The sequence below is a fragment of the Podarcis pityusensis genome (genome assembly GCF_964106645.2).
Source record: "Podarcis pityusensis genome assembly, chromosome: 2".
Taxonomy (NCBI): domain Eukaryota; kingdom Metazoa; phylum Chordata; class Lepidosauria; order Squamata; family Lacertidae; genus Podarcis; species Podarcis pityusensis.
Window position 1 is genome coordinate 57,959,782 of NC_138029.1, and position 13,890 is coordinate 57,973,671.

The following is a 13,890-nucleotide window of genomic DNA, read 5'->3' on the forward strand; positions in this document are numbered from 1 at the left end:
AAGCAAAGCTACAGGGAACCAGGCAGAGGGCCTTCTTGGTAGTGGCGCCTGCCCTGTGGAATGCCCTCCCATCAAATGTCAAAGAGATAAACAACTATCTGACATTTAGAAGACATCTGAAGGCAGCCCTGTTCAGGAAAGTTATTAATGTGTGACATTTTAATGTATTTTTCATCTTTGTTGGAAGCCGCCCAGAGTGACTGGGGAAACCCAGCCAGTTGGGCGGGGTACAAATAATAAACCATTATTATTATTATTAATCAAGCAAACAATTTTAGGAGTCCTTGTCCAATGTCTTTTGAGATACTCCTAATTTTAAATTAGGTGATGTTGTGTTTTATTTTATTAAAACATGCATGTCCCCCTTCTTTCTGGTACATATAGTGGCTTACAACATTTAAAATTACAATTTCATAAAAAAGCAAAATATAACAACCAAGCAGTTAAAATCAAATATAGAAATATTGCCTGCCACATACAACTAAAGCCTATGGAAGAAAAATAGTTCTCAGTAACCAACAAATAACAACTGTGGAGGGTTCAACCATACATCATGGGGCAAGGTGTTCCATACTTAAGATACAGCCAATGAGAAGGTCCTTTCTGTTTTCCCATTCAGACGTGCTTCCACTCCAGGTGGGAAACAGAAAAGGGCTTTTCCTTCTGATCTTGGGGAGTGAGTACAATGGTAAGAAAGGAGGTGTTCCCTGAGCTATGATCCCATTACTGGAACTCTAACTTTGTATTATTAAAGAGAACTCAAGAGTCCTGTGGCAACTTAAAAACTAACAGATTTAATGTGGATTAAGTTTGTGTGGACTACAGTCCAGAAAGACTGAGACATTCATGAAGTCTTTCTGAAACAACTATAATAACATTTTGTATTCCTATATGTTATAACCAACCAATTTGATTAATTTATATTTTGTCTGAGATGATGGTGTTGGACTTCAAGTGTCAAGAATATCCTTGGTGTTAATGTTTATAACTATTCCATAAGCTCCTAGAGTTTATAATGAAAATACTAAACTATACTATTGTAACATCTGCTTTGAAAATAGAGAAATAAACAAGCCAGAGAGAGTTTGAGGAGAGAAGCAGAGAGGAAATATTAGAGTAGCGTAAAGCTACTTAGATCCAACAGACACTTCAATCAAATACTACCCTTTGAGAGCTATGTGTTGTTCTTTGAAGGGTATCATTTGATAATGATTTGATAATGTGAAAATTGATAATGAAATCTAGTAATCAACCCAGTTTGAGAGGCATAATACAAGTATTAAGAATAAAGGTTACTAATAAGCAACATATGCTTCTAAACCATCATTCTTTACTTCTTTTATCTAGAAATATTGTTAAAAGCATTCACCGTGTTAATCAAGAATATGATGGACCCTACTCTCATCAGCCAGAAACATCATAGCCAGATACTGGAGAGACCTGTCAGGAGTAAGCATGGACCAATGGTACCAAATAGTATGGGAAACAGCCTTATTAGAAAAGCTAACCAATAAACTGAAACTGACACGAGGACAAATGGAAGAAGACGCCTTCACCCCGGTATGGCTCCCTTTTATCACATACACAGCCTAACAAGACAACCAAGAATCCACCAACAGCATACAAATCAATATGGCTAACCTGATTCAAAAACACCTACCCACCTCACTCACACCTGAAAACAAAGTTCACCACAGCCAATCACAAACAAACAACCACACCCTAGGCCAGGCATGGCCAAACTTGGCCCTCCAGCTGTTTTGGGACTATAACTCCCATCATCCCTAGCTAACAGGACCAGTGGTCAGGGATGATGGGAATTGTAGTCCCAAAACAGCTGGAGGGCCATGTTTGGCCATGTCTGCTCTTGGCCAACCCCAACCTCTCTCACTACCAAAGGAACACAAGCGAATAGTAAAGAGAACCTGCACAAGCGACGCTGACACAAAACCCCACACATACATTAAGTAAAATAGAAACATCGCCACCCCACCCCACCCCCACTCACCATGGCCTCCTCCACCTCTTCCCCCTTTTTTCCCCTAATGTAACACTAATGTCTCAACAAATGAAACTGATCTGTAGAAAATGTAACCTGAAAACAGACATTGCACATATTTTTGTAAACCAAGAAATCTTTAATAAAAAAATGTTTTTTTAAAAAAAGAATGTGATGCACATCTTTAATTGCCATTCTGTGATAAGATAAGTTGCCACATGAGAAAAGCACAGTTTCCTTTATTTTTTCATGAAACATTTATTTATACTTCATAGTAGAGCAATTTTTGTGTGGCACAAATGCAGCCCATTTAGGTTAAGTTTAGTTATCTAAGCCTGCAAGATTTTATCATCTTCGCACCCTCCTTTTCACACATTATGAATATTTCACCAAGATTTTCCTCAGGCTCACAATATTTTCTTGAAGACACTCAGTGACACCTGCCCGTTGCCCCCTCAGAAATCTGTAGAATATTTTAATCTTCAATGTAATAACCAGGCAATGCTATCATTTATTCTAATAAGTATGTAGCATACATTATAAACATATTGATGAAAACTACAGAGTTCATGCAATATTAAATATCTACCACACAGTGTTCTACACACACACACACACACACACACACACAGCGCTTATTAACAGTGGCAATGGAAAAATGGGAGAAGTACAACAACAACATTTTATTACAGTTGTAGACCAGCATAAATGGGAAAAGTAAGTAAACGCAGTAGTACAAAGAAATGTGTTAGTATTAAAGAGGAAACCCTAAAGCACAGAGGGCAAGAGAAACAAGAGATGAAAGCACAGGAATTCCCAAAGAAATCCATAGGATTCATTTTATCAGCACATCTATTGTTGCAACTAGGTTTTGCTGCTATTAAGTCTTTTAAAGTTGGAACCCCTGAAGTTAAGAGCCTTTGACATTACTGCATAAAGTGAGGAGGTAATTCATCAGACTTCATATTTGATTCTTGGCAGGCTCCCAGGGCTTTTAACAAAATTTTGAATCAGCATTTCAAAGACATCATAGTTTGGTGTTTCAGTGGATTTAGTCTCCACAGGGAATTATGGATTTCAAAACAAACTACTCAGAGAAGACTAGCAAATTAGGGAAAGGTTTAAGAAGACAGTGAAATGGTCTGCCCTAGTGGAAAGGAAACATCTGTAGAAATTCTAAGGGGGTATTGAGAATTTGGCAGTGGGAAGGAAAGAATATTTCAATGGTTTGGCAGTGTATATTGAGGACCAGCCCTACAGTTAGTTGCCTCATTCTGTGAGATGGGAAGGAGAAGCATCATTAAGGTGTTGGAGGCCAGAACTGTGTGTACCATGTTAGGATAGGAGAATCCCCTACTACTACAGTCCCATAAAAATTGATCAGCATTTTACTGTGAATTTCTCCTGACATACACATTTGTATAAATTTTGGCTAATATACACATTTTTTGCAAAACAATTTCCCCCTAATTAATGCATTTTTGTGTTACCTTCATTACTGTATTTTCACGGGTGGTGCTGTGGTCTAAACCACTGTGTCACAGTCCGGGTCGTAGGCAGCAACAGTTCAGACCTTACATGCCAGAACCAGGGTATGGATGGTAATAATGGAGGACAGAAACTTGATAAGGCTGGAATGGAGGAACAGAAACTGGAACAAGGACAGGCATGCTGGATCAGGAACTAGCGACAGCAAGATATAAACCACGTTGCTGTGGTAAAGAAGCAGGGTGAAAAGCTGGCCTTATATACTCCTCCTGGGCTTCCCTCCAGGTGCTGCACATCTTCTGATCTGGCCACACCTGCCAGGCCACACCCCCAATACAAACACAGCAAGGGCCTGGTTCTGCAACTCCTCACTGTGCTCAGGGCCTGCCCCCTGCAAATACTCATGGTACTCTTTAAATACTGAGCCTCTTGGGCTTGCTGATTATAAGGTCAGCAGTTCAAATCCGCGCAGCAGGGTGAACGCCCGTTGCTTTGTCCCAGCTCCTGCCAACCTAGTAGTTCAAAAGCATATCATTGCAAATAGATAAATAGGTACCGCTGCTGTGGGAAGATAAATGGTGTTTCTGTGCATTCTGGCACTCATCATGATGCTCTGTTGGGTTGAAATAAACGACAGACGAGTGGTAGGTGTCATACGGGAGGCGTCTCCCCAACATGTGTCAGGGAGTCCCTTTTATTGAATATTACAGCATTGCCACATCTGTGCTTGTTGCTGATTGGTTAACATAAGTACAAAGCAAGGGTTGCATATAAGACATTAATCATCGATAGGTTAAAGGTTGGAAAAAGGAACGCAGAGTTTAGACAGGCATGCTCTCCTTCTTATATGATTGATATGGTGCTACTAATGGACTACACGTTCCAGGGTGGTACGAAAGGAATGTACACAGAGGGATAAGTACAGATTGATATGGTGTGAACTCAAGGTGAACAGAACGTACCAGGGTGGTACGAAGAGAATGTAAAGATAACTACCCATCAATCCCAGTATATGCATTTTTGTAGACATTACTTGGCTGGAGAACTACACCCCAAAATTCAGAAAAGTTCAAAAGGGTGCTTATGTTTCAGTTCGTGAATTGTTTTGGAATAGGTTTGCCTTTAAATGCATATATTGGAACAAGTGCAGTGGAAGATGTTGTCCATTTGAAAGTGTTTGAAAAAGATTCAGTTGCTTATTCGGCCTTGCCATCTTGTCCTTTGCCACAGGCAGCTAAACGTATTGAGCCAACTCTGTGCATGATATGTCCATTGTCTTCTCTAATTAAATTGTAAATGTGTATTGTTGTGCTGTGGTATACTAAACAGGGCAGTTGGTGATCAAGTAGCCTGTAACTTAGAGAATGCAGCATGTTATACATGACCTGCAGAAGAGTTACATGCAAAGAAGAGCTTGGGATCTGAATCCAGCAAAAGGTTATGTACAAATACAAATAAGCATTACATATGATATTGCAATAGCCATTGAAGGGTGGACCCTTCAGGGGTAATCCAGTCTTCATTCCCCCAGCCAAACAAAAAAGGCTCTAATATGATGAAGTACGAAGGCAGCATAGCTCACTGAGAACTATAATTGCTCCTGCCTTCCAGTATTCTGCTAATTAGAGCAAAAGCATATTTTGATAACTAAGAAAAACTGAACCCTTATTTGTAACTTGGATTTTCTTTTCTTTTTCGAAAAAGATTAAGTCCGTGGGATTCATTTATCAGTACATCTAATTGTAGCAACTAGCTTCTGCTGCTGTTATGTGTTTTGAAGTTGGAGTCTGCAATATTTGGAAACTTCAGCAATAATTAATACAATGAAACCACATCAAATGTGTTAAGCTGCTTGTGGGTAGGCTCTGTCTGTTCTGCATTGATTTCTCCAACACCATGTACCCTTCCATTTAGCTGCAGGTAGAGATGGAAGGATCTGTCAGTCTTGGTTTTCTCAGTTTCTCATTTATCCAGTCCTAAATTAAGTTCTCCACATTCTACAGGGTATTGAGACATGTAGCTGGGGACGAGGGAGAAATTTGATTTCAGCATCCATTTAAAGCCCAAACTGTAAAAAGTTTTCACCTTCAGAAACAATATATGCATGGTTACGATTTCAGTAGCTATGCCTCTATGGCTGCTACATGAAAAGGGCCAGAAAAGCTGCAAGAAACCTGAGATCTTATAGAGAGAACAGCCTGCCAAGACATTACCCTCACAACAGAAGCAGAACCCATCATGTGAGAGCTGTGCTTCCACATCCTCCTCTGATGTGAGGATGTATTTTCCTGAGACAGACAGGAAAGATGGATGGAATCATTGGCAAACACCCAGCGAATCAGGGGCCACTCGCTACTTTCTCCCTTCATTAAGTGCTTCTGTTTATTTCTCTGCCTAGCTTTTTCTTTCTTTCTAGGAGTTGGGAAGGGAGGAGCAGGGAAGAGCCAGTGTGGTGAAGCGGTTAGAGTGCCGGACTAGGACCTGGGAGATGAGGGTTCAAATCCCAACTCCATGAAGCACACTGGGAGATTTGGGCCAGTTACTGCCTCTCAAGTAACAAGGAAACGCACTGAGAAGTGTGGCATGAAAGGTCATATGAGAATATGTGTAAACATCCTGAAAGCCAATCAGGATGAATGCTCATTATTATATAAAAACTCTGCAAACAAATCAGAGTAAGTAATAAATGCTGGACATAGTCTAACCTTCAAATGAGGTTGAATGCTCAATAAATATGTCATCTGGTGGAGTCAATCAGTAAGAAGAAAGATAAGGGAAGAAATTCTCCAATTCTCCTGCGTGTAAACCGCAGTGAGGCAACAAGCCTTAGACTATCTCGAGGGTTCAATGAGCAAAAGTACTTCTGAAGGGACTTGCTGCTATAATGAAATATTTGAACAATTTGGAAAATAGAAAAGGAACCTAACTTTTAGTCACTCCCCTGGAGAACCCTAGGAATGAAAATGGGAAAGAATGTGTTTTCATGAAGGTGTACAGGAATGAAGAGCACCCAAGAGAAGTGTTCACTTCAGATTCTAAAGCTGCAATCAACTCCATGCACACTTACCAAAAAGTAAGCCCTATTGAACCTAGTGGGGCTTACATCTGTGTAAGCATGCATACTATTCCACTGGCTTCACAAGTGCTTTAGTGCTCACTGATAATTTAGACCAAATCATATGCTGCAATAACAGTGTAAGGAAGAGAACATCCACTGACTTATGATTCATTTTCCTACATGAAGACTACTCCTGTTCAGTTGAAAATGAGATCTGTTGAGGATGTCAAAGGAGGAGGAGGATGGAAGGGAAAGGAGTGCACATGCTGGCTCTCTGCCTGACCTCTGTGTATTCATCTAACCTTAACAACATAAGAAGAGTCTTCTGGATCAGGCCAGTGGCCAGATACTTGTGGGAAACTCACAAGCAGGAAAGAGTACTCTTCCCTCCTACATGCAAGCCTATGTGTGCATAACTTGTATGTAAGGCAGCAGAAGGTCAGCTGAACTTGAGGAGGTTGTCAGAACAGGGCACGTATATTCCCCAGTTACTGGAAACACTGAACTTTTACAATTTACCCTGTATTTATTGTCAGCATCAAACACAGAACTAAATGCCCAAAGTTTCAAAGACGTGCTTAATATAACAAGATGTTCATTACCATGGAAAGTGTTCTTTCAAGCCTGAGTAGAACAAAAAGGCTGAAGAGATTATATGCCTACTATTTATGAAGTGTTCAAGTCCTAAGGTCACAATTTTATTAGTTCCAGCTATATTTTACTCCCCAACAGCAGCCGGTGAAATGTTGCAATATATTTCTGGTCTAGTTGGTTTTTGCTCTGGAAATTGAAGGCAATAGCCAACAAGCTGTTCTGAGGAAGTAACCCACTTCTTATGGAGTTATACACAGCTGCCAAGGTTACAGTTTGTAGTGGCTACACATTATAGGCCATCTATTGTCAACAAGGCAAGGTGAAGAAGGATGAAAAAGAGGACAAAAGACGATAAGACAAGGAACTAAAACACTCAGGTGAGTTATTCTATGAATTCCATCCCCACAAGACAAAAACCAAAACCATTTTGTTTTCATAATTTGAGTATGGGCACTTTCAGAATTTATTAATTATGAATTCCAAGGGAAGTAACCCCAGGGAGAGCTCACAAATGAGAAGAATCCAAACCCTCCTATACTAGGAGCCAGAGGCTCATCAAGGCCTAGAGTAATTGTGATGTTTTGGGGCTCTGAAAGCACTCAGAATTTGGTTGCTGTCTTCTGGTGGAGATTGCAAAACAAGAAGCATGCTATAGTATATTAATCATTCCATTAAAAAAATGGAACTTGGAAGAAAATAGTGTTCAATATCCACCAAGCATTACATAATTCATATTATGAACTGGGTAAAAATTATTTTTGGCATTGTGTAAAGTGTCACAAATGTACCTCCAGTCTAAACAAATCTGCAAGTTTACATAACAATTAAAGCCTGACAGGAAACTGCAATTTTGAACAATATATAATGACCCAATTGCAATGATTATAGTGGCAAAATAATCTCTGTGAGCAGGGAAAACCAACAGTGATAATTTTAGAACAATCTTTAATGCATTTGAAAGCTTTAGGCTATTAATGGGAGCATTGGTTGGTTTGTTATTCCTAAACTATATGATGTGTTACTTAAACCATAACTTGCCTAATGAAGTGTTATTCACAAACATAACATGGTTTTCAATGAGACATAATACAGTACGTACCCAAAGGGCATTTAATAAAATGCTTTCTGAAGCATTTTAATTTATGTAGTTCCTAATAATATCAAATCATTTGACATATAATTGAATGTATCTTATAATAATAAATCAGAGAATGCTACCTTAGTTATTATATGGTCTGCTAAAGTAGTGGAGTAAAAATAAAAATGCCCCAAAGTAAGGCAATTTTGTCATAACAAGCACCTGCTAAACCTTGGGAAATCAAAAGGCTGTTGGCACAAAAGCCTCACCTCCAACTTTTTGACTTCAAAACCTGCCATTCCCTGGATCTCATTTTTCAAATTCTGCATTCATCAGATGGGCGAGAAAGGTTTTTTCACTAGCCAGACAGCTGCTAATTGCCCCACATACGACTACCCTCAAAAAACTTCATTTTATTGTATTAGTCCTGGACCACCACCCTGCCATGCAATGCACACATGTCTAAATGAGGCCTTAAGTTCTGCTGCATCCCTGCTTCTGGGGAGAACTTCATGTTCCCTACATCCCTGTACATTTTATGAATTCTGAGCATCTCTCAATATAGTTCCATGATCACCTAAAATGATGCAAAATTTCCATTCCTTTATACCAATAAAGTCTGTAAATATTTTTAAAATGCTTACTTTTTGCAGTAGCTTTTATTGCCAATGATCAGATATGAGTGCATTTTCTGATTTGAAAACATACAGTTTTAATACTCTGTGATCTTAATTAATCTTGATCATCTGAGCCCAGGCTTTCATCAGAAGATAGGCCTGTTCTCCATACTTATTGCATAAAAGGAAACAATAACCTTGCAAACTGCACTTGAACTGACCTTGGTAGAACAAGTTCTTCAACTCATGAGGCAACAGGTATCTGTCTTCTGTAATGTAATTTAAGGACTAGCTAGCAGGCTTATGGCAGTTTGGATTTTATTGCTATTAGTTTAGTGTGTACTCTATATTGTAAAACTGATCGAGTGGAGAAATGTCTCCACTAGATATCAAATGTGATGGACCTGGTAGCTAACCAGAAGCAGCGCTCAGTATTTTATTGTTGTTGTTTTTAATGCTTCATTTTCAGGATAACCTAAAACAATGGACTGTGGAACCAATAAAACATGCTTGGTATAATTCTATCATTTATGTGTGGATACAGTTCATTACACCTATAATTTGACATGGGTGTTTGAAAAGGAGAACCTGGGCATATTCCAAATGATTTAACTGGGTGCTTTAATGGTATGTTGAAAATTACCACCAGCCCTGTCCCTATAATTGGTGCTAAACTGGCACTTTTTAAAGGGTTCCAGCCTTTTCATTATGAATTATGATCCCTCATAAATCTCCAATGTGTCATTTTATGAGACAAATACACTAAAGGAACAGAGCTCTGAAATGTCGGCCGGGGAATAAAATAAGATTGAAAGTGGTGCATGTGTATTTTGAAATGTTATTTTGTGTTGCACTATTATTTCTCAACTTATGAGATGGACCTTATTATACAATGGTATGAATTTGGTGTGTACTTTGGCTGAAGATGCAGTGTGCTGGCATAACCTCTTTAAAGCAATAGGTGGAAAGGAACATGGACAACTGTGTGTTTTCCTCTGAACACAACATCCATGCTGTATCCCGTATCTTGAGATGAATGGAGAAGTCCATTTTTTTCTACAGACTTTTGGGTTAGGTCAAAGCCTGCCTCTAAGATCTCAAAATTGCAGCAAGCAGTTGAATTTTCTTGCTTTGCAGGGGGTTGGACTAGATGACCCTCAGAATCCCTTCCCACTATGTAGTTCTATGATTCTATGAAAGTGTGAGAATGACCGCTCCCCGCATAAAACAGGGGGTGACCTTTGCGTGGACACGCACAGCCCCTGGATCTGGAGCGGCTCCATCAGCATAGACTTGGCTTCGCCTTCCCTCAGGTGGGATACCTGGAGGTCTCCGCCTACCCCAGTCAGCTGTCCAATCCCACCTGGGGGAAGCGTTGCCAAGGAGATCAGGCCAGGTAGGGGAGGGATTACCTGCCCACACAATAGAGGGAGGATCTTACCTGGGAATCCTCACTTGGCTCCAGAGCTTCTCCCACCCTACCCACCCTCAGTTAATGCATTATTTTGCAGGTTAACTTTTCTTCATAGGTTTTGCAGGTTAACTTTTCTTCACAGGTATGCGGGCGCTGCTACGTTAAGGTCGCTGTCAAAGGGCCGGAAAGGAATTTCCCTGCATTGGCAGGTTTCGCCTTTCCTGTAGCAAAACGTCACAACTTTGGTGGTATCAGGCCTTGGGCGGAATCCTTTTGTCCATCTTCCTCTTTGCAGCGGTGATACCAGGGTTCCCCGTTAAAGGGGTTTCTGAAGGGAGGCTTTGACCGTACGCTGAAAGGTCGTCATTGCTCTCCCCTGCGGCGTAACGGGGGCGGCTATCTCTGCTTGAACATATGTTCTCCAGAGCCGGCCCATCCCCCCCCCCACTGGATAACCCTGAAGCTCCCTAGGTCCCCGGCTGGGGACTGGGGAGGGAGAACGCCCAACGCCTGAGCCAAGGTCTACCCACATTTGAATTTAATAAAGTTGTGGCCAATTTAATCCCATAGCACGTTGTCTTAAGTCGTTATTCCACATGACGGGGGGGCCGCTCGGGATCTGGGGACTCCACCTGTCCACGCAAACTGCACTGAAGATATTTAGGGCATAACCTTCTTCCTCTTAATGGAAGAAGACTACGCTATGGTTAGGTTGGTAGACCTTCAAACATAGACAGACATTCTCATCTAGATCTTGATCTGTTATTTGCTTAGTTCTGCATTCCATACTTGATAGGACATTGATTTCCCTCAATCCAACATGATTACTTGGTTAGTGAAGGCAGTAAAGATTCTCATTGAATTGTGCTTACCTGGGCTTCATCAAATTCAGGTTTATTTTTATCTCCTTTCTACCTCAGACCATTTCACACAGTGATTATGCTGGATAACACTAAACAAGAAGTTCCAACCACTTATATCCAGCATAATAACCATTAAACTGAGCAGATTTTTTTTTTTAAGGGCATTAAGTCTTTTGAAACCATAACATGACAATATATGGGGAGAAAACCCTGAAGGCCCCAACCTGCTTATGTGAGAAATGTAACAACATTATATTTAAAGTTTAATTACTTTTAATGATTTCCAGGAGAGGCATAGTTTGGTACCAATAAACGAGAAATCTTTCTGATGTTGCCATTTGCTAAATTTAACAAAATTATTTTGTTGTTGTTGTCACAGTGAAACCTTCGGGCATAACATTTTTACCTACTGAAGATACCAACATGACTAATTGAAATAAATAATAACTAAAGTATTTAATAAAGCCAGAACGTTAATGAATGAAACTGTTCTTTTAACAATTTTCAGGTGGAATAGTATACGCCTGACGTTTTGAAAGGCACCTAAAGGAAAGTGGGTGCCTAATCCTATTCTGTTTGAATGGTGAAAATAATTGGTTTCAAATCCCTTGGGTAGCTTTCCAAATTCTGGAGATGCTTCCCATTTATGGTGAGGATAAAAATGCTGGCAATAAAGGTTTGGGGCTTTTGTCTTAGTAAAAGTTTAATACTGCTCAGCACCATTACTGCTCAGCACACAGCTGAGAAAGGAATTGCCTCTGGAGAAATATTTTAGAGATTATTAAAATCTGTTTGTTGCTACTGTATTTTGCTGCTTCTGCCAATTAGCCAGAATCTTGCAGTATCACAAGTTCATCTCTTTTGGTTTCAGAAGGAAGCATATGTTAGGAATTTGTTTAGGTTCCTCTAAAATTGGCTCTGTGTAAAAACATCCTTCAAATATTACACACAGACACACCAGAAGTCAGACTGTTTTCTTCTGGGATTTATTTGTTTGTTTGCATATGTACAGTTACTGCTACCTAAATTATAAGCTTTTTTGCTGTGTATCTGTCTATACCTGGATGGAAAGTCATATATCCTGAACTTCAGTTGTAACACTGAGTGGGCAAAATCCACTTTAAAGATAGAAATATTTTAGTTGGCTGTTTTGTTTTTAACAATAGCAGCTTGGCACGAAAGCTGGAAATGTTCCCGGAAGTAAACAAGTAGAGGGGAGAATAGGTAAGGAAATGTAGTAGTAAGAAACTGGTAAATCTAAATCAGTAGTTTCACCTAAATCTGTAGTTACTAAATTTGTCACATTACTTTGTGCTGATATCTAAGCATAGATAGCCTGCTTCTATGTAGAGTTTGGTAATGAAATCAATGGACTTAGGTCTGCCTATGATCAGGCTTCATATCTATACAGTTAGATATTTCATTCCTGTCTTTATAGAACTATAGGGTTTTCCCCCCTTCTCACAATACTATTTACCTCACTGAAAAGTAGAGAGCATTTGTTTCCATTCTTTTTTCAGGCTAAGTCCCTACAAAGGTAGAAAGTAAGCCCCACACCCCAATGTGGAAGACCAACTCTCTCTCTCTCTCTCTCTCTCCTGTGATAGTCCAGTTTCTTTTCCATTCTTCTTTCTTTGACCATCATTCACTTCTTGTGATGGCAATGGAATCTGCTACTTTTTCTGGATTCTTTCCAACCCTTTCCTATCTTTCCAACCCTTTCCTATCACAGTCCTTCAAAAACAACATTTTGGTTGGGATTGAGAATTACTGCTACAATGGGCTCAAAGCAGGCAGTATTCTGGCTAATTAATCAACAACATGCTGCTTCAGTTTCTTACATTGCCCAATACACATGAAGTACAAGACAGCTGAGATTTGATCCTTACAATTATCTTTGGCTGCACCATCAAGTTAGCACAATGCTTTAATTGATTTCAATAAAAAGAGACAATGCCTTTCCATGGCCTTTTTTACCCTAACTTTCATGCTGGGTGTCACAATAATGCTTCCTTTAGTGCAATGATTGAAAACCTGGCACCCTCTAGATGTTGTCAGATTCCAACTCCCATCAGCTTTAGCCAGCATAGCTGATGGATGGGGCTGATGGGAGTTGTAGCTCAACAACATCTGGAGGACACCAGGTTCCCGGCCCTTGCTTTAGTCCCCTAGACATTGCTGAAAGCATGAAAAAATGCACTTCTAGATCAAAGCTGGAGAAATGAATTCTAGATCAAATTCTAACTGAATCATGGGGTGAGGGGGATGGATGTCAGAAATTCAGGATACAATTGTCTCTATTTAGGATTCTGCCCCAACACCAAGCAAGATCAACCTCCAGGATAGTTACAGTAAGTATCTAATGATTGTTCATCTCTATTTGGCCCACCAACTGAACTCTGAATGTGGGCCAGAACTGGCCTATTTCATGGGTAGAAGAGATCTGGTATCTGGGAAAGTGCAGAAGACAAAAGCCTTCTATCTCCTTCCTTAACTTCACACAGAGGTTGCCCTTTCAATGCTCCCCCCCCCCCCGATTCTCCTTGTGACATTGCATATCAGCCAATCCCTTTGCGAGTTGCAGCTATACAGAATCTATTTTGCATACAACAATGCCTACCAATTTTATTTCCGTTATTGTTCCCAGAAGGCTACCAACAAAGAAAAGAAAAGATTACTGCATGAGTTCATAGCCACTGACAGGAAGAGGGAGCAAAGCTCTCTGAAATTTTTGGATAGATCTGTGGTTCTATTTTCCCATAATTCCTTCTAAGAACAT

The 13,890-nt window shown here is 40.0% G+C and overlaps 1 protein-coding gene across 3 annotated transcripts in view; it reads right to left on the reverse strand.

Moving 5' to 3' along the window:
• The window catches only part of FSTL4 (follistatin like 4), a 375,555-nt gene that overhangs the window by 54,108 nt on the left and 307,557 nt on the right, over positions 1-13,890 (reverse strand). The gene's annotated exons all lie outside the window — the stretch shown is intronic.